Below are 20,080 nucleotides of genomic sequence, written 5' to 3' on the forward strand. Positions count from 1 at the left end.
ATTACTAATATTTATCTGTGGGCTTATAGTTTTGCTATATTTGGCTCCTGAATTGGCTTAAAATGCAACTGGCATCCAAGTATGAGTCCATGTTTATCAGTTAAATCAATGTAGAAATAAACAACTTTTGACACCATTTATTATGAAACCACAAAACAAATAAGGATAAATACCAATAGGATGGCCAAACATAAATATGGATGAATACAGGTGGAAATGGTCAAATAAATAACATAAAACCTGGAGCCCTAGCTAAAATTGAATTGTGTGTCCCAGTGCCTGGCAGTTGTTCAAGCCTTTGGATCACCCTAAATTGTTTCAAGGACAACCCTGTGTGTCTGTCAGTGTTTTTGAAACCAGGGGACGGCCCCAGTGGGGGGCCCTAAGTGATCCCAAGGGGGGCGTCGGGCTCTGATGAAGAGAACCCTCATGCTTTGTTTTAAGTGATAACAAATGACCTTTAGTAAGCTACTTTTTAATGGGTCATCACTAACCTCTTTTGTCATTTAAATCCTGACTGGGAGCATGTGTAAAAGGGGTAATCTAATTTAACTGCAATGTTTAAATATGTTTAAACATATTTAAACTTTGCCAATTTAACAAAATAATTGTGAAAAAGTGAGTGGGGCTGATTTTCTTTTAACACAGAGGACAGTGTTAAGAGGTTTAAAGACCACTGGTCTATGTAATGTCAATTACTATAGAGGAGAGGAGGCCCCCAGCCCAAGGGGACTGGGCACTGCTATACAGCAGAGAGAACAACAAGGTATATTTTCTTTGTATAAAAAAGTAATTTTAATGAAAACCTTTTCTACCTCGTATCAAATCATCATTTCTTACTATTAGTAGTCACAATATTTAAAATTTCATAAAATTCATATTCGGCAGGTAATATACTATTTAAAAACAATATGTGCAGTATATAAAAAAAACAAATATTTGGAATATCTAAAGTGTCCGATATATCAACCGGGAACCCTTTATGCACAGTTCAGAAAAAATCTGTTGCATTAGCTGATCAGCTTACTACTAATAGTAAGAAATTATGATTTGATACAAAGTTGAAAACGTTTTTTATTAAAATAACTTTTTTATACAAAGAAAATATTCTTTGTTGTTGGATCTCAACATTGTCTCATTCTTGTGGGCATGCTCTTCAGATGGATACTTCTGATCCTAAATTCCTCACTTTGTGAATACTTCCTGATGACAGACTAGATCTGGAGATCTTTCTCAGCACTGCTCCCGCTTACCAGCAGGTGGTGGTGTGTGGTTCCGTGTTTGCAAATGTGACATTGGAGCACATATAAGGGCCTCCACAGCATGATAACGTCTGTTCCGTTCTTTCCACACTTTTGGGCACAGATCCAGAGCTCGTCCACTAACTTTTACCTCTTCTCTGATGAGGTTTTTGTTCCAAAATGAATTTTCCAGTGTGCAAGGGACATTTCTCCACCAACAACTACAGAGTGATATGGATGGCCACAAATCAATCAGTGTCTTATAAAGTGCGACTAATCACCTGTGAGGGTTTCAAGACGCTGGTACCATACAGATGGATGATACTGACGCCCATGAGATATTCCTCTAGTGTCTAAGGTTGTCGCATGAGTGAAAGGCCTCTGATGACTGTGCCCGATAAACTCCAAGGCGCACCGGGAAACTCTACATTGGTTAACACAGAAGAAAGACCTGCTTCCAAACTAAGTTGATACTGCAGGCCTGCACCCTCTCTTGAGGAGGTTACTGCAAAAGATCCTCCTCACATTCAAAATCCTCAGGTAAGTCAAAGTCCAAGAAGATGAAACAGAATTTTTCTCCGTCCTGCTGCTCTTACAATGAGAAGTTGTGGGGGCATCAGAGTGCACCTCTGTCCTGATGTCCTACTGAGGACCTGGTTCCACAACTGATCCCAATCCAATTGGAATTCCTGGGTCAGTCGTTGAAAGCTAGAGACTTTCAAAGTTGCCATGCTGCGTATCTATGGCACTCTCCTGGCTCCCTCTGGGCTGTAAACCACTGACTGCTTAGGAAGGGGCAGTCAGTACCAGTATAGTGCTTTGGCATCATGCATTGATGGGACATCTAAGCGTCATTGATGGGCATGCCATTTGATGGCACCTGGCTCGTCGGAGTCAAATCAGACTCTGCCCTGAAACACTTCAAAGCAAGCAGGGTCACAAGGAATTCCTGCAGCCTTTCTGCAACCGTGCAGCACTGTTCCCAGTAATTTTGTATCTTTCAGTGCTTTGAAAGGCGTTTGACACAAAGACAACACCGAAGCCCTGCACCTCAGCAAAAGAACCCTAGTCCTTTTGAGGCGTTTGAGCCAGCCAACAACGTCCAGTCCCTCTTGGGCAGCGCACTGCTGAGTCCTCTAACCCTACCCCCCCCCACCACTTCAGCTTCCAAGATGCTTAGCAACTTGCCCTCAGTTACACATGAACAGCAGGTTGTTGCCAGGAAAAGTTATTACCTTCATAGGTGTCTCAGCATTGCATCAGAGTTATGGGTCCGCCGAATAGTTTCTCAAGGATACCATTCCTGTCTGACCTGCTCCATATGCCACCCACATCAGAGCAGCTTTCTGTGAACCATTTGTCCCCTCTGCAACAAGACATCCAGACTCATAGACAAAGGTGCCATAGAGAGGGTTTTGGCATCTGAAAAAGGGTGTGGATATTACCTTTGTTATTTCCTGGTGCTAAAGAAGGGCGGAGTCCTTCACCCTATTTGAGAACTCCCAGCTCCCCCCCCCCTCCCCAAAGAGGCAAATTCAGGATGCTCACATTGGCGTGGGTTCTATCAGCCATGGATCCAGGAGACTGGATTGCAAGCTGGACCTTCAAGACGGACAAGTTACTTACTTTTGGTAATGCCGTATCTGGTAGAGACTTGATCTAGCCGCAGATTCCTTACCTTGGAATTATCCTCTGGAATCAGACTGGATCTGGAGAAATTCTTGTGAGGATTACCCCTTCGTGCCAGCAGGTGTCGTCGATCGGCTCAGTGTGGAGTCGTCCTGTGGTTGGGCCGCCCACCAGATTACGAGTGTTTCCTGTGTCTGGCTGGTTGTTTTTCTGGCAGTCCCACAGTGGTGTCTCAGAATATGCGCACCGGAGTGGGAATGTAAAAAAAAAGTTCCTGCTCGGCATGGACTGGAAAGTCCATGCTGTGCAGGTACTGTGGTGCATGAACACGGGGGGGCAGCATTCACCCCAGGCCCAGAGGCACAAGTAGGGCCCCCTTTGTTTCCTCGCCTCCATGCTTTTCATGGAGGAGGAATCGCCATGAAAGCTGTAGTGGAGAGGAAACTTGAAATATGTTTGGCAGGACAGCAGCAGTCCCCTGACAGTGGTTCCATGGCGTTCCTACCGCCTTAGTTGTAATAGGGTGGTCGAAACGCCAGTGCGGCAATGGCTGGACTGCCATGTCTCCAGGAGTCTGGGGTCCTCGAACCACCAGACTCTTAATCGGGCCCTATATGGCCTCTGGTCCAGTAAAGATACTTAAGCTGGGCCCCAATCGCTCCTTTCTTGCACTGGATGATTACCTGGGCATGTGGAATTCCGGTAACCCTTAAAAATCAACTTGCCACTATTACACCAAATTGCCGAGTCTCTAATAAAATGGGCAAGCGGAGAAAATAAAACCAGTGCGGCCAAGCTAAAATGAGCAAAATGTGAATATTAGGGGGAAAACTCCTACCGCTCCTCCTAATGCCGGCTGAAGCTCTGGAAACACTGAATCTGCCTGCACCCGTACAACCCCTTCCACCACCGAGCAGTTAGTAGTGGGATTGGATAAGCTGGTCTGCTCAAAGCAAAAAGTCTTCGCTCCCTGTACTCAATGACTGGGGGGGAAGGAGGGTGAGGGCGAATCCAGCCTCCTCCGGGCTCTGACTGGTGCATATGGGTCCACCATTAGCCTGGGCTTGGCCCTGGCGCATCCCCTCAGCAGTAGGCGGTGGCTGCTTTTGTTTTGAATGTGGCTTCTCACCAATAAGCCTCACCCAATCCCTGCACTCCCACCTGGGAGGCAAATATACCACTGCACCTTTGAATAATATACACCTTTGAACATGTCTTACCACCCCTGGCACAGCAAGACTGCAACACAAAACAAACAACACTTTTTTGAAAAGGGGTTTTATTTAACAGAATGCAAAGACTCTATCACTTTTAGAATAAGGCTTGGGGTTTATTATATAATACTCTGTAAACAAAGGCTATCTCAGATACCAAATGCATAAGATTCAAATATATGTAGCAAACTTATAATCTAAAGGCATGAATCAATGACTGAACTGATATAAGATAAGATACACTGGACGTTCTGATTACACTAAACGTCCTGCAAGAGATCATATATATATATATATATATATATATATATATTTATATATATTTATATTTATATTTATTATCCTACCCTACCCTACCGGCGGTCGCCAGTAGGTAGATATAGTTAGGACCTTGTTTCCATAGGAAATCTGCAACATTCTATTTGGAATAACGTTGGCGCCGGTCGACGAATCTTCGCGAAACTCTCCAAGAAGATGGGGCGCTGCGGTCCGCTTCTATCGGGGTAATTCGTCAACCGGGGACCGAGAAAAAAGGGGGGGTCCCAAAACGTGTTTTCCCCATGCAATTTTCCATGGGGACCTTTAGACACGGCTACAGCCCGAACTGCTGAACGGAATTACACCGAATTTGGCAAAAAGTTAGTTTGGTTCACCGGTCACGCTTTTTGTTAAATGTTGTAAATCTTTGCAGTAATTCCTGAGAAAATCAAAAGTAAAATCATAGATATATCTATGAGCATGTAGGGTATGCGTACCCTTACGAGCACGAGCTGCATGCTAATTGGCTGTCAACTGTCAGTCAATACTCCAAACCAGGAAGTGTTGGCAGCCATCTTGTGTCTCGGTAGAACCGAGGCACAAGAAAACTGAAAAAAAAAGTGCGCAAAAAGACGCAAAGGGGGCAGGGTAGAAACAGCCTGACCCCCTAGGCCTGCTCAGGGGGTCCCACAAGGCCCCAAAAAATTTTTATTTTTTTTTTTAATTGTGGGATGTGCGTATGATACTCGTATCCTGTGGAAAAAAAAACCAAAGCCTGTGGTATTTGAAATTAGCCCCCTGGGGGACCAAATCCCGGGGGAAATGTATTTAATTATAATTGGGGGCATGTCACCTCAGGCCACGCCCCCTTCCTTCCTCAGTGTGCAAACGCACCCCGTGGTGCGTTTTAAGTTGGGGAATTAATTCTCTTTCAATACTGAGGGTCCCTGAGGGCCAAATAGCCTAACAGGTATCTCCAGTATGAGCCAGGGAGCTGCGTTGCAGACATGTGTTCAGAGGCCACGCCCCTTTTTACACCTCTGCAACGCAGCTCTGTGGTGCTTACTGGAGGTACCTAGTGGGCTAGTTTGACCCTAGGGATCCTTAGGATTGAAGGGGACTTAATCTCTCAACTTAGAACGGTGACAGGGCACATTTACACAGTGGTGAAGGGAGGGGACGGGGCCTGACGTGATGTGTGCAAACACTCCCTGCGGCACGTTTTAAGTTGGGGAAAAAATTCAACTTTAAACCTGAGGGACCATGGGGGCCAAGTAGTCCACCAGGTGCTTCTAGGAAGTGCCACAGCGCTGCGTTGCAGAGAGGTGGTGCATGCCGTGCCCCTTTTTACATCTCTCTGCTACGCAGCTCTGTGGCGCTTACTGGATGTACTACAAATTACTCACCTGTTATCAGGAGAGGCCTCAGTGCTGCATCTTTGAGCCCAGTACTGATCCTCAAAAGTAATTCTAACCATACTTACTAGTAACTTGAATTTCCTTCAGTATGCTAACATTGACTGGTTTCACTTGGAAATTCTTGTGTGGAGTTTTGGAACCTTAAAATATTCACCTAATATCATCCGAACAACGAATTCCGATTTACTAACCTGTTACCAGGAGAGAACCCAGTGCTGCATCTTTTAGCCCAGCACTGAGCTTAAAAAGTAATTCTAACTGTACTTACCAGTAACTTGTATTTCCTTCCATAGGAATCCATTGTCTGCTTTTCACCAGAAAAGTTTCTAAGTGTCTATTTTCACAAACTAAAAATATTCCTTAAAAATCGCCTGTATGACTTAAACGCATTCTTTCAACTGTTTACAGGAGATGCACCAGTGCCTTTGAACCTTTGAAATTCACTGAAAAAACTATTGGTTTCAGGCCTTATATAGTTAGGAATTATCATTTAAAAACCTTAGAAATTCGCTGAAAAAAACGTAGGTTTTAGGGGTGTTATAGTTAGCTGGACATTTCACTCGTACAAAACCATTGAAATTCCTCTGATATAGTTAGTTGTTCTCACTATATCTCGCGCGCCCGCAATCCACTGCTGATGATGTCACATATTACATCATTCATGACATGGTCAGTGACATCACTGATGACATCTCAAATGACATCACTGATGACATCACTGATGACATCATCCACGTGACAATCAGATACACCTCATCATACACTAGTATAAACTTTCATCACTCACTGTAAAATAGAGTACCATATTTGAATCCATTGACACACCAATACAAGTTAATAAAAACCCACTCAGTGATTCCTAGATCTATACACACATCTAATCACTTACCTACAGATTCACTCATACATGCGGTTAATGATCAATAGAACACTATCAAATATACTTATACACCTATATCGACATTACACACCAGCACACATCCTATTCACTTATGAAGTCATCCTATTCACTTATGCAAACAATGGATCATACTTACATTTACTTAGCTATACACGTATACAAACACCACTTTAAGTATTCATATAGATAGTAACTTATATTTAGTGTGTTATAAAATCACAATTACAAGTATACAGTTATCCATATAGTCATGCATACAATCACTGAGTGTTATGTATACTTATTTATAAACAACAACTGACACATACACAACCTTTTATTTTTCTACTTTGTTGGACATGTACCATTGAGAGAGATATTTGCTTAGCACCACACCCATAAAGATATTCACTCACCCAAACAACTGTTATAACATGTAGTTTTTACTTCATATACCTACTGAATCAACTATTCACACATCTTTGGGCAGTCACACACCCCCCACCGAACCACACACACATTCACTCTCCCATACAAATACTCAGTTAACTAATCAATAACTAATATAGACTTTCAAATAGCTAGTAACCAACTGGAGAAGCAGTTTACACAACAACTGACAAAGTGATACAGATGTTCACACAGTTTAGTCACTATCCAATATATTTGATGACACTTTAAATTAGTCAAGTAAACAGTCAATCACGCTGCTACTAAATCCTCCATCCATATTTTCATATTTACATATCCACTCATTTTTCAATGCAAATTGCTATATATATATAAAACATATTTAAATAACGAAGCAAACCAAATTCACTGGATGATGTCATCAGTGATGTCATCAGTGATGTCATTTGAGATGTCATCAGTGATGTCACTGACAATGTCATGAATGGTGTAAGACATCATCAGCAGTGGATTGTGGGCGCGCAAGATATAGTGAGTACAACTAACTATATCGGTGGTTTTGTACGAGTGAAATGTCCAGCTAACTATAACACCCCTAAAACCTACGTTTTTTTCAGTGAATTTCTAAGGTTTTTCAAATGCTAATTCCTAACTATATCCGGGCTGAAACCTATGGTTTTTTTCAGTGAATTTCAAAGGTTTTTTAAATGATAATTCCTAACTATATCCGGCCTGAAACCTATGTTTTTTTCAGTGAATATAAATACACACACACACACACACACACACACTCGCTCACTCACTCACTCACTCTAGAGAATCACTCTGGTTGTACACCACAAAAAAAAAAACCCCTCAAATGATCACAGTCACTGGCTGACATCACAATGGCAATAACCACAAAACTCAATACATCACTTGATGCATACACTGCCCACTTCTGGCCAGGGAAAGTCTTCACACAACCGGGGATCAGAGCTCAGCAATCAGGGTTCAATCCGAGATAGACACGTCAGCCCTCATTCGGAATCCAAACTCCCGCCAGACCAGTTGGAGCCCCCTTCTTAATATAAATCCAAACATAACAAAGCTTCTAGCAAGCCTCGCCCCCTCGTTCTCATGAGAGCACATACCAGTCTGCTCTAAGGCCACGGCATCGGTTGATCAGGCCTTTGCTGTGGCTTCGAGACGGACCATGTACATTACTCTGATAAGAACCGTTTTTCTCTAGTCACTAAAGTGCGAAAAACAAGAGAAAGAGCAGAACATGCCCTCCCCACTTTGCAGCCATGCACACAGAAAAGCCCAAAGCAAGATGGAATTGAAAAGCAAATTGACATGAAAGCATGTCCATGCTAAGCACTGCCATAAAGTCAGAAAACAGCGCCAACAGGCTGCACCCGCGCCCCGCTGGGCATTAGCTCGCACTCTGACTGTGCACCACAGGCACCACCTAACAGCTCCAACCCTGCCCCCCCCCCATTTCTCCCTTCACATTGCAGGATACCCCGCCGTACCTCGCCTCGCAACTGTTGCCCCCCACAAGAGACTATGATGATCCCCCCCCCCCCCCCCCCCCCCCCCGACCTCACTTGCTTTCCCGACCCCAGGTTTTCCCCGCCATTGCATAGGCATAGGGAACAGTTTGTTTACTGGTCATGTTCCCTGACCAGGCCCCTTTCTTATTTCAGACGAAGACAACGGTTGCATCATGTCACTAACACGAAGCGATACCTTATTGAACACATGCTACCCACCGACTGCAGAGCCACGATAACGCTTACAGACTACAAGAGGTGCGGACTCGTATTAAACCTCACACACATTAGCCAAGGATATGTTGCGCCGTACACTGGCCACCGCCTCAACCTTTGCGACCTCCCAATAACAGCACTGGGGAGATACACACATACACATGCACCACACTGCCGGATATCCGGGCTTTAACTAAAACGGCTGCAGACTAGCTCCGCCGAACATAAACGCTTGCTCCTATGCCTCAGTGAGCTATACCAATACACATTTTACCACACCCACGTAAGCATTACGAACACGAATCTGGTGAATTATTTATCGACAATCCCCCACCCCACTATTGACTAACCTCAGCTGCTTCCTAGGCTATCTGTGGGGACTTGGGCGATGACCATAATGGCACTAATGCTAGATTAAAACTACAATGTTCTTCTTGACAACAAAAGACAAAATCATAGACCTGTCACTTATTAAGCTGAATACCAGATGATTGCAAATGCATTTTCATAAGATTCGCCGCCGGACCCCCGGGTTACCGGCTAAATGGCTGTGTCATCCAGTTAAGGATTTACCTGATTATTCTCTGCTCGGCTGGCCCCTGTGCGCCGTAAAATGTAAACTGTATGATGACAAACTTGTGCACAATAAAGGTCTTCCAAAAACCAAAAAAAATAAAATCAGAAAACAGAATGACATAACAGCTCCCATTGAAAGACAGCAAGATTACAGGACAGGAGAGAAGCAGGCATATGCAGGACCGTCCTACATTAAGGCGAGGGCAAAAATGTTTTTTTAAGTCAGTTAAAATGGTGGTGGTTGAGGGTCATCATAGGGTGCCATAAGGACAATAGTGGCTCTTTTATTAAATTTTTTCAGCGCATGGCGTGAGGGAACTGGGCACAGGCCCCTCTTCCTACTCACAGGCAAACAGCAGGCTTATGGGACTGAGAGTCCCTAAAGGTGCACACTGAGTCCGCAAGACGTCCCTCGCAGCGGTAAGTGCGTTTCAGCACAGGGGAACTGGTCACTGGCTCCTTCTCCTCGCAGGCAAACAGCAGGCTTGTGGGAACAAGAGTCCCTAGAGGTGGACATTGATTTCGCCAGACACCCGAAACGTTGTGAAAAGGAGTCAATTAGTAGATTCCCTTTCAGAGCTTCGAACCCTCAAATCAAAGTTTCTACAGATTAATTGCAGTACTCCTGGGTATTGTACTGTGAATTAAGTCATAATGATAAATCTAGGCAGCTCTAGACAGAGACCATCGCATCAACCACTTGAAGCTGGTTCCCATCTTTTTGAGCCTCTAACCGTTCCTTCCTTTACTCTGAGAGACTGTTGATCAAGTCTTAAAGTGCAAAAGTGCTGGCTTGTTTTATTTAAATACGTATAAAGGCAATCTGTCTCCCTCTCCATGCCATGTTACAACTCAACTATCGTACTTTCTCCTATAAGAAAAAGTGTCCTACTAATGGCATCCTATTTGGAGGCAATACATTGAACACTCAAGTAGGAGATCAGTCAAAAAGCTATACTGACTTTAAGAACAGATATTTCAACTAGAAGAACTTTTTCAAACACAGATCATAGCCCTGTCCAGACTTTGTTCTCTGCCTGGACTGTTTTGGGCAAGTGACTTTATGCTTCCCCTTTCCCTCTCTGTATCAGACTCTTCAAATTTGGCAGAGACTTGATTTCCAAAAGGATACTGACTGACCAACTAAGCTTTTCCAATGTTGGTTCTTAGTCTCCAACCTCATGCACCTGAAAAGCTTAGGTTCTATATCAGTGAGCCTATGTAAGAGATTTAATTCAGCAAATAACCCCTTAAAGACTCTTTGTAGCATTCTGTCAGACCATCAATCTTTAGGTTTCTCATTCACGTATTAGTCCTTCACTGAAAGTAGAAATTAACCTAAATAGCTTCTTTAAATATAATAAAGCTGGACTGGTAGCACGGTACATGAGTAACGTAATACTTTTTTTATTTTTTTATTTCTTTATTGCATTTTTCTCTGAGAACAACAAGGTAAAATAACAGTCCCGCTCAATATCCCCCCTCGACCCATCTGACATTTCTGGCGTTCTCTGCTTACATGGTATCTTTGCATCCTTCTAATTAGTATGTACACAGCCATTTAGCCAACAACCCATAGCAGGGCAGGCAGCGCTTCACCATAATTGCAAAGTATACGTCTGTTAAGGGAAATTTTGCGCAGTCAGTAATAGTAATACAGAGGCAAAACCCTAAGCCCCAGCCCCATCAGTCATAATAGTATACAATACCCTATACCTCTGCAGCTCTTTCGGCTCCTACCCTGTTCCCCAAGTAGATTTGGTACAGTCCCCAGAAGTTCTTAGGCCTGCTAGTGGGGGGCTGTAATTCACTATAATTTTCAGATTGAGTGCAGCAATAGAGCATATCGCGCGCCCAGCGCTTAGGAGTGGGCAAGGGGCCTCTCATCCAGCAACTAGCCAGCACTCGGCGGGCCACGAGCAAGCCCATGTCTACTAGCCGCCTAATCGCCTTTGGCAGCTTTCTGGTGTATCCTAAGAGAGCCATCAGGGGTCAGGCGCGATTACAACCTCCGTCAACCCGCTAATATCAGCAAATATTTTTTCCTAAAAATCCCACACGCCAGGGCACTGCCAAGCGAGGTGAAGAAAATCCGCATCTGGGGCGCTGCACCTCTCGCAGCAAGCAGAGTCCCTCAGTCCATATCTGCAGAGTCTGGCTGGGGTGTGGTACACCCGATTTAGGAATTTAAAGTGAACCAGTCTGTGTCTGCCATTGAGTGATACTTTCTTAGCAACAGTGCAGCAATATCGCCACGTGTCGTCGTCCATCACAGTGTCTAAATCAGCCTCCCACGCTAATCGTGCCTTAGTATATGGTTGATGTGCAGTAGCTTGCGTCAGTTTGTATAGATTGGACACCAGTTTCCGGGGGGAATTCGTTTTAAGGACAAATGTGAGCTCGGGGACTTCTGGGGGTTCAGCCATATCCCCGCCCAGCAGGTCTCCGAGAGCCCGGCGTACCCTGTGAAACTGGAATCGTGTCAGGAGTGGGGGCGTGTCACAGGCTCCCAAGGCTTGTTCCCATGTCTTTGCGACACCGTCAATGAATAGGTCACCCGCCGTTGTTCTATTCAGTGTTTGTAAAGCAGTAACTACTCCCTTTTCTTTAAGCGGGGGCAACCATTTGGCCCAGTCTATTGGCATCTCCGGCGAGTATAGCAACACGCCGCCCTGTATTTTTAAGAGACTATGCCATGCATGATTCGTGGCTGTTACAGAATCCAATAATCCTGTTCTGCGATCAGGCCATAGGAAAATCGTATGTGGGAGTGTGTTAGGGCTGACAAAGAGACTCCATGCGGACATGCGGTATGTTCCTGTCCCCATGTAGCCAAGTGTGTAGATGTGATGCCTGAGCTACGCGGTAATATGCCTCCAAATCTGGAGCTCCAAGCCCCCCGTTGAGTATGGCCTAGTGAGTGTCGTCCACCGGACCCGTGGTTGCCTGCCCGTCCAGGCCAGTTTCGTCAATTGTTGCTGAAGCCGTGCAAAGAATGACTTGGGAAGAACCATCGGGATGGTCATGAACAGAAACAGAAATCTGGGGAGCACTACCATTTTCATGATGGATATGCGTCCCATTAGGGACAAAGGAAGTTTACTCCAGGTGAGTACGTCATCTTCTAACTTACTGACAGCAGTGCCATAATTAGCTCTAAAAAGGATTTCCGCACCCGTGTGTAACTGGATTCCCAGATAGCGGACTGTATCTGTGGTCCACTGGAGCGGATATTCCATTGTGGTTGGCTGAGTTATCGGTGTCAGTGGAAAAACCAGCGATTTGTTCCAATTAACCTTTAAGCCAGAAAGCGCCCCAAAGCGGAGAGTAACGTAATACTTACTTCTAGCTTGTTTCTATGAGTTGTCCCAAATCATTTAAGGCAACCACCTACTGAAGTAATGTTATCCTCTATACCGTGGTAAACATGTTATTTAACGAACTTTGTATACTATGGCTCTTTATCATCTGATAAATTCTAGCCCAGTGATCTTTACCGGATACTCACAAACTAGTTGTACACACACTGACGCATATTAACAGAAAAGATAATATACTTAACAAACTCGTCACAGAACTCTTTGTTGCATCCAGATCCCAAATCTGACCTGATGAATACTTGGTCATTATTAGGTCTCTCTCACGGAAACAGCAACCATCTATATAAAATGCCTCTACTGCCCACTACCTGCTGCTGTGTGAAATTTACCGTTATTCTTCCAAACAACTACAAAGGTCTAGTAGGGTGTACTGCACATATACCTGGGTTGGGATAGAGAAGGATTGCTCTATGTCCTTTTAACTTAACATAGTAACTGGTGTTTCTGTGCCTCTGGTGTCCTTGTACAACATCCTCACGTCCTCCATTGATCATCTCTTTACTTTATTCTCTGCTTGTAACCATCTCTCTCCGCTCAAATATAAATAGCATAAAATCTAATATTAACAGACTCGCATAACCAATGAATTCATATTTATCTCTAATGATACTGTAGTACATTTGTACTGCAGACGTTGTTTCTGGGAAAGCCCTGTTATATGGACTGATGAAAATTCCCTCTGGCACCAGATGCTCCAGCTACATGATCCTCATCCTGCGATCTCTTTTTTTTTTTTAGTTTTCAGTTCCAATGATAGTTCTGGTATGAAGCAATTCATCCTTAACTACCCTCATACATTCCAGAATATATCTACGAAAACGGTGTATCAAAATTCTTTCAATTTAAGGAAATCTCTCCCTTAGAAGTACAACTCGCGCACCAGAGAGATCCTGGGTTTCTGTGGAAATTGTTTAACCCCCACTAAGGAGCATTTCAAGTCATGCTATTTTACTTTTCATTGCAAACTAAAGACTTGTTTCTGCAAAGCATATTTTGTAAATATTTAATAGTTGCAAATGTTCACACTTTTTAACTCTACTATGTGGTCTTGAACTAAACTGTTGCAACCGCAATATAACTTTCCTCTCAGAAGTAATTGGGACCTTAGTCCAGATAACAAAATGCAAAGCAAGAGCTTAACATCACTTTATGGGAAAGGTATACGAGAAGGAACAGAACTTACACAGTGAAGAAACAAATTTTGTCACTCTGAGGTGAAGTGGACATGAATCTTTGTATTTCATGAAATTGATGATTGAAGCAACCTGCTTTATGCCCGAAATCAAACGTCTAAAAGGAACTAAAATATCCCAGTAGTATTGCGCACAGGAAGGACTGCATTAAACGGTCACCATTTATCATTTTTTTTCTAGGTATATCAAGCAAATAGATTTAGCATTTCACTGTCTTATACGTTTCACTTTTTATCTTTGATCATATTTTATTTTCATCTCTTGCAGGGTCCTGAAAAAACAATTGGGAACTAATATGGCAGAACGCAAAATTCATATGTTCAAAGTACTCTGAAATCACTCTTCGAACCAATGTGGTGGAATATTTGCAATGACAATAAAATACTTTTTTCAGTTTTCACTTCGCATGTCCACGTTATTTCTGTTACCCTTTTTTGTTTGTTATATTACCTATAACGGTCCACTAGTCTTTCATTATTTAACCATTGTTAAAGCTCATTTGGTTGAATTCCCAAAGTCAGAACAGATCTGTTGCCCGGGGCACCTTCGAGAAAAGGCATTAAGGTGGTAATTTGAGGCTCCCTCTTTGCTAGAATTTTTTACTCACAAATATAGGTACAGTCAGTGTATAGCAACTTGTTCCTGGGACAGGACAAACAACTATGTAGCATCTTCAGACTTGGAGTCTTCACCGCTTGGCTTTCAGTTTTTTATTCACCTGGAAGGAGGCTGCAACCTTAAGACAACCATGACTGATGGTAAATCACTTTGCTGAAGTTTTTTCAGTGGCCATATCTCGATGTCAACAGTTGATTTTCCGCTCCGTGTCTCGTTTATGTAAGACACTTAGGTTACAGTCTTTTATTTATTTTATATAAATTGTGAATCAATAATGTAACATCTTCATATTAATATCGGTTACGCAGAAAATATATGCAATGTAGTATGTATCAAATTTACAGAACTAAAATGGACAAGAGTTTTTCTCTTTACTATAGTAGGTCTGTAATACTTCACGTTCTGAGTTACCATCAGTGCCTAATTTAAGCCAATGGTTTCCTGTTGCTCAGCACGTCACTAATTTGTCAACACCAGCACTCACAACAATATGCCACGTGGGACTTTTTGTCCAATTTATTGAGGAGCGCAACAGTTGTTTATGTTATGTTATGTTATGTTATGTTATGTTATGTTATATTTATTTTTATATAGCGCACGGCTACTCAAAAAGAGTGTCCCGGCGCTTTAGTAATGAGACCTACGACGAAATAACACAACACAGCAATAAAAACAAAGTGGAAGGCCCAATAAAGAAAAAAGAAGAAGAAAACCTAGAGAGTAAACAACCAGGTCTTTAGACCTTTCCTGAAAGCAAGTAGGCTGGTGGCACCCCGAAGTGTCAGCGGCAGAGAATTCCACAGCTGTGGTGCCAGCAGTCCAAAGGAGCGGCCTCCAATACGAGCTCTTTTTACACGTGGCACCACCGCCAAAAACAGTGACTCCGATCTGAGAGAGCGGGCCGGATGATAAAAGGCAAGTCTCCTTTGGAGATACTTCGCTCCCCCAGCATGGAGGGCTTTGTAAGCCAGGGTTAATGCTTTAAAGGTGATCCGCTTGCGGATAGGCAGCCAGTGTAGGGTCTGCAAAAGACCCGCAGCACTGGCTCGCCTATTTAAGCCATAAATGGCTCTCGCAGCAGCATTCTGCACAACCTGGAGCCGCTGCAGCAGATACTCTGGCAGGCCCAGGTAAAGGACATTAGCATAATCCAGCCTGGACCCGATCAAAGCCTGCACAGTCAGTTTCCGATGTTCTTCCGATAAAAGGGGTAGAAACTTCCTCAGCACCTTGAGGAGGCCAAAGCAGGTGCCCGTCACCCCAAGGACCTGAGATCTCATCGTCAGGCCCTTGTCCATCTTGACCCCCAGGTTCTTAACAACTAAAGATGGACAGGATGGTGGAAACATGTTGATAGGCCACCAAGTTTGCCAGTCAGGATCCGACGCACACCCGAAGAAGAGTACCTCAGACTTCTCAGAATTGCACTTGAGGCCGCTCAGATGAAACCATCTAAAGACAGCCTCAAGGCAATCCCGGATACTCTCTCCATTAAAATCTCCTCCGCTCTTACAAGAGAAGAGGAGCTGTGTGTCGTCGGCATAGGACACGATCCGGGCCCCAAAAGTCTCCGCCAATGCCGCCAAAGGGGTCATAAAGATGTTAAAGAGGGTCGGGCTCAATATAGAGCCCTGCGGGACCCCGACTCCCAGTGGCGGCATCACGGCAGAGTCCGGGGAGGCCCAGACCGTTTGTCGGCGGTCAGCTAGAAATGATGAAAACCAGCTGAGCACTGTCCCCCTCAGGCCAATCTCATAGAGTCTAGCGAGAAGGCCCTCATGGGGAACGGTGTCGAAGGCCGCCGACAAGTCCAACATGACAAGCATAGCCTTACCCCCAGAGTCCAGTACCCCTTTAATGTCTTCCGACACCTCCAGGAGCGCTGTCTCTGTGCTGAGGTTTGGGCAGAAGCCGGATTGAGTGGCGTGCAGAATCTCGTGCATTTCCAGAAAATTGGAGAGCACCGTGTGTATGTGCTTCTCCAAAATTTTCATGAGAGCTGGCAAGAGAGAGATCGGTCTGTAATTGACCAGTGCCTCAGGATCAAGGCCAGGCTTCTTCAGCAGGGGGATGACCATTGCCTGCTTCCATGCTTGCGGAACCAAACCCTGGCTCAACGAAAGGTTCAAAAGTGGATTGGCCAATGGGTTTAAAGCTTCCGCCATTTTTGCTAAAAACTTAGCCGGGCAGGGGTCCAGGGGCGACCCAGATTTAAGATTGCCCATAAGCACTAAGGAAGCAGAGGCTGAAATGGGGGGAAAAACTGCCAGCATCGGGCCTGATGAGACCGCGAGGCGCGAGCCATCCTCGATGTTAATCGACCCTACGGGTGCCACCAGATGGAGAGAGTCCTGGATAAGCTTAATCTTGCTGGTGAAAAAGTTAGCAAGATCCAAAGCCCAGGACTTGGGGGGCATGCCTCGGGAAGCATTGGGACGGGAGGCTGTAAATTCTCTAACTATGGAGAAAATCTCCTTACAGGAGTTGGAGGCGGCCTCAATTCTCCCAGCAAGATAGACTTTTTTTCCAAGGCGAATGTCCCGCTGATATGCCTTAACCGCTGTCTTATAGAACAGTCTTGCCTCAGGATCATATTAATTAACAATACATTAAAAAAATTACTAATACCTGCTGCCAAAGCCATTCTTATAGATTTGAGGGCCTGGAATAGTCAGAATTGTCACACTTGTAGGAGTGTGATGGTTAGTAGTTGTTTTGACACTGTAATTGGCAGTGCTAACCGCGACATGGGGAGTGCAAAAGGCAGTGGCTTCCTGGCAAGGGCCTAGGCTCTTCCTTTATTTATTTTTTTACAGACTAAGCACTGGTTACTATGTTAGTCTACCTATCGTACTTGAGGGGCTGTATGGAGAAGACATTTTTTTGACCTTCTGATGTATAGTTGTTATAAATCAAACTGTTCTAAAGGACGACTATGGAGACAGATGTTGTTCGTTAATCACAGGTTTATTCTTCAAGAAGCATAATTCTGAAGCTTATAAAGCGCATGGTTACACTTACCAGTGTGTCCCGCGCTGAATAAACCGCTGAGGAACCCGTCCTGGCCTGTTCCTGTGAGGCGCCCAACTCCTGGGCACCCCCCTGGTGAAGCCAGGCATCCTTAGCGATTAGGGCCGGTGTGGAGACTAAGCAAGCTATTGCCCAGAGTTGCAGCGTGGGACCCCATGATTAGAGTAGGCACCGTGCCGAGAATTATCGGGTCCGCGGACATTTGAGCTCAAGACCCTGCCGCGACGGGAATTGAACCCTGGTCCCGGGCCAGATCTCTGCATCAGGGTCTGCCGCTCTAATCGGTGAGCCACACTCCTCCACGCAGCATGTAGGGAAAACCCGACCAACAGCGCCGGGATTCAAATCACATCTAACTGCCTAGTGTTAGAACCCCCAGCTCGTGACACAGAACAAGTGACCACGAGCCCAGCGCGAGTGCATAAGATAAACACAACACATCTCCTTTCCTTTGACAATAAAACAACAGAATTAAACATAAAAAATAAAGATTTAAACATAAAAGAAATAAGTGTGTCAATACATTTCATAATACATTGTAGAAATAAAAACATAAAACCATTGTCACTAATGTCATTGTCGTCATTCCACTCCTTTCCTGACTATTCAAACAAAATCTTTTAAATATGCAGGTGAAGTTCTTTTACGAACTGGTCTACTCTCCTTATCGTCAACAACCTTCTTAACATATGGCTGTTTTGGCTCCAAATCCGACTCTTTATCATTTTTCTGATATAATGCAACCCTGCGGAGATTCCAAGTTTGGCGATTCTCTAACCTGACATAGTTGTCACTAACAGATTTAACTCGAAAAGGCCCCCTGAATTTGTTGAACATTCTATGGTTTCCACCGGGTTTTACTTTTACCAAATCGCCTTCAGAAATGCTTGTTCTCCAGTATTTGGGGTGTCTTTCATAGATTCACATGCCTGAATCATTCCCCGTCGTCGGAGTGGGAGTCCCACGGTATATAAAAAAGCAATAATATGCCTGTAATAACCAAAAAACCTTGGTAATAACCAACCAGGAAGTAAAGTAGCCCTAGCTACAGGAGCAAAAAGCTCCCACACTCATGACTATCTTAGTCATTATGTTAGACCAAACTGCAGCCAATCAGGCGACAGCACCCACCAGAATGTTCTCCACAGAGGCTCATGCTCTCAGATTTTCTACCGCACGTCGTGTGAAGGGAGTCTCCCTGAGCTCTGCTCAGTTTTCTCTTACTTTGGTTGGTTTTTAACCTTCAAAGAATGTCTACTTCTAAATCCCTTTTTAGGGCTTGTGATTCCTGTGGGAAGTTAAGGCTGTTTAAGGAGGACCCACACAAGAAATGTATATACTGTTTGTATCCGGATCATGAGGCAAAGGAATGTAAAATCTGCAGAACCTTCCCTCAAAAGACCCTCAGAGACAGAGAAGGTCGTCTGCTCCTGTGGCTCCAGAGGATAAAGGACACGGACGCCCCTCTTTCAGAGGTAGGGAGCATTGCCTCAGGGTCTTCTGTCTCCTCAAGGAAGAGAAAGACTGAGGCAGAGTTGGCTTCTCCTAGGGCTAAAACTTTGAAGAAGGCCCAATCCTCTCAGGATTCTGGTTTGCCTACTACCTCCAAGAAGGTGTCTCCTCCTGTGACATCTGCGCCCTCAGGAAAATCTGAAAAATCTTCAGTTTCCAAAGCACCTGCTCCTAAGGTTTCACCTCAGATTACACCTCTGGCCAGGACAGACTCAAGAGCAGCCTCATAGTCGCCGTCTCTTCATGTGGTCACTTCTTCCACTTCAACAGTGACCTTCTCCTCACCAAATCCATCTATGGTGATGTCTTCAGCCTCCTCACCGTCGACATTGGTTCACGTGCAAATTAGACCCATTTCGTCGACGAAGATAGTCCCATCGATCGTCTACGCTCCACCGTCGACGGGAAGCCGGAAGGTACCGTCGACGGGCTCTTCGACGTCGACTCGATCGTCGACGAATTTATTGCCGTCGACGAAGAAGACCCTACCGTCGACGACATCCCCGTCGACGAAGCCACCGTCGACGTCGTCCTCGACGGCGAAATTACCGTCGACGAAGTTACCGTCGACGAAGAAAGTGATACATCCGTCGACGAACTCCTCGTCGACGAAGCCGACTTTACCGTCGACGAAGAAGAAAACATTCTCGTCGACGAACTCATCGTCGACAAAGCCATTACCGTCGACGGGCGCACCGTCGACGACGGATCTCGCAACGCAAGGGGAAGCAGGCTTGTCATCGGTGATTCCGTCGACGCCCCCACTGTCAACCTGTATGACAATGCAAATGTGGTCTGCAGGAGCATCCTCGATATCTTTGCCATCACCGGCGACCACTGTTTCGCTCCTACAAAAACGTGGTTCCACCTCCACAGCTTTGTCTCCTCTAAAACTTCCAGATAAATTGTTGGATTCTGAGGAGGAAGAATTCTACGAGCATGATAATTTCCGTGCCGCCAGGAGCC

The 20,080-nt window shown here is 44.6% G+C and overlaps 1 protein-coding gene across 2 annotated transcripts in view; it reads left to right on the top strand.

The window, feature by feature from the left end:
- SS18L2 (SS18 like 2) overlaps positions 1 to 14,350 on the top strand; it is a 75,726-nt gene extending 61,376 nt beyond the window's left edge. For both annotated transcript variants that reach the window (XM_078669508.1, XM_078669510.1), the window contains exon 5: positions 14,222 to 14,350. The gene's annotated coding sequence lies outside the window, so the exon portion shown is untranslated. The remainder of the gene's footprint in view (positions 1 to 14,221) is intronic.
- Positions 14,351 to 20,080: the final 5,730 nt, after the last annotated feature.

Source organism: Lissotriton helveticus, chromosome 12, assembly GCF_964261635.1.
Source record: "Lissotriton helveticus chromosome 12, aLisHel1.1, whole genome shotgun sequence".
NCBI classification, from domain to species: domain Eukaryota; kingdom Metazoa; phylum Chordata; class Amphibia; order Caudata; family Salamandridae; genus Lissotriton; species Lissotriton helveticus.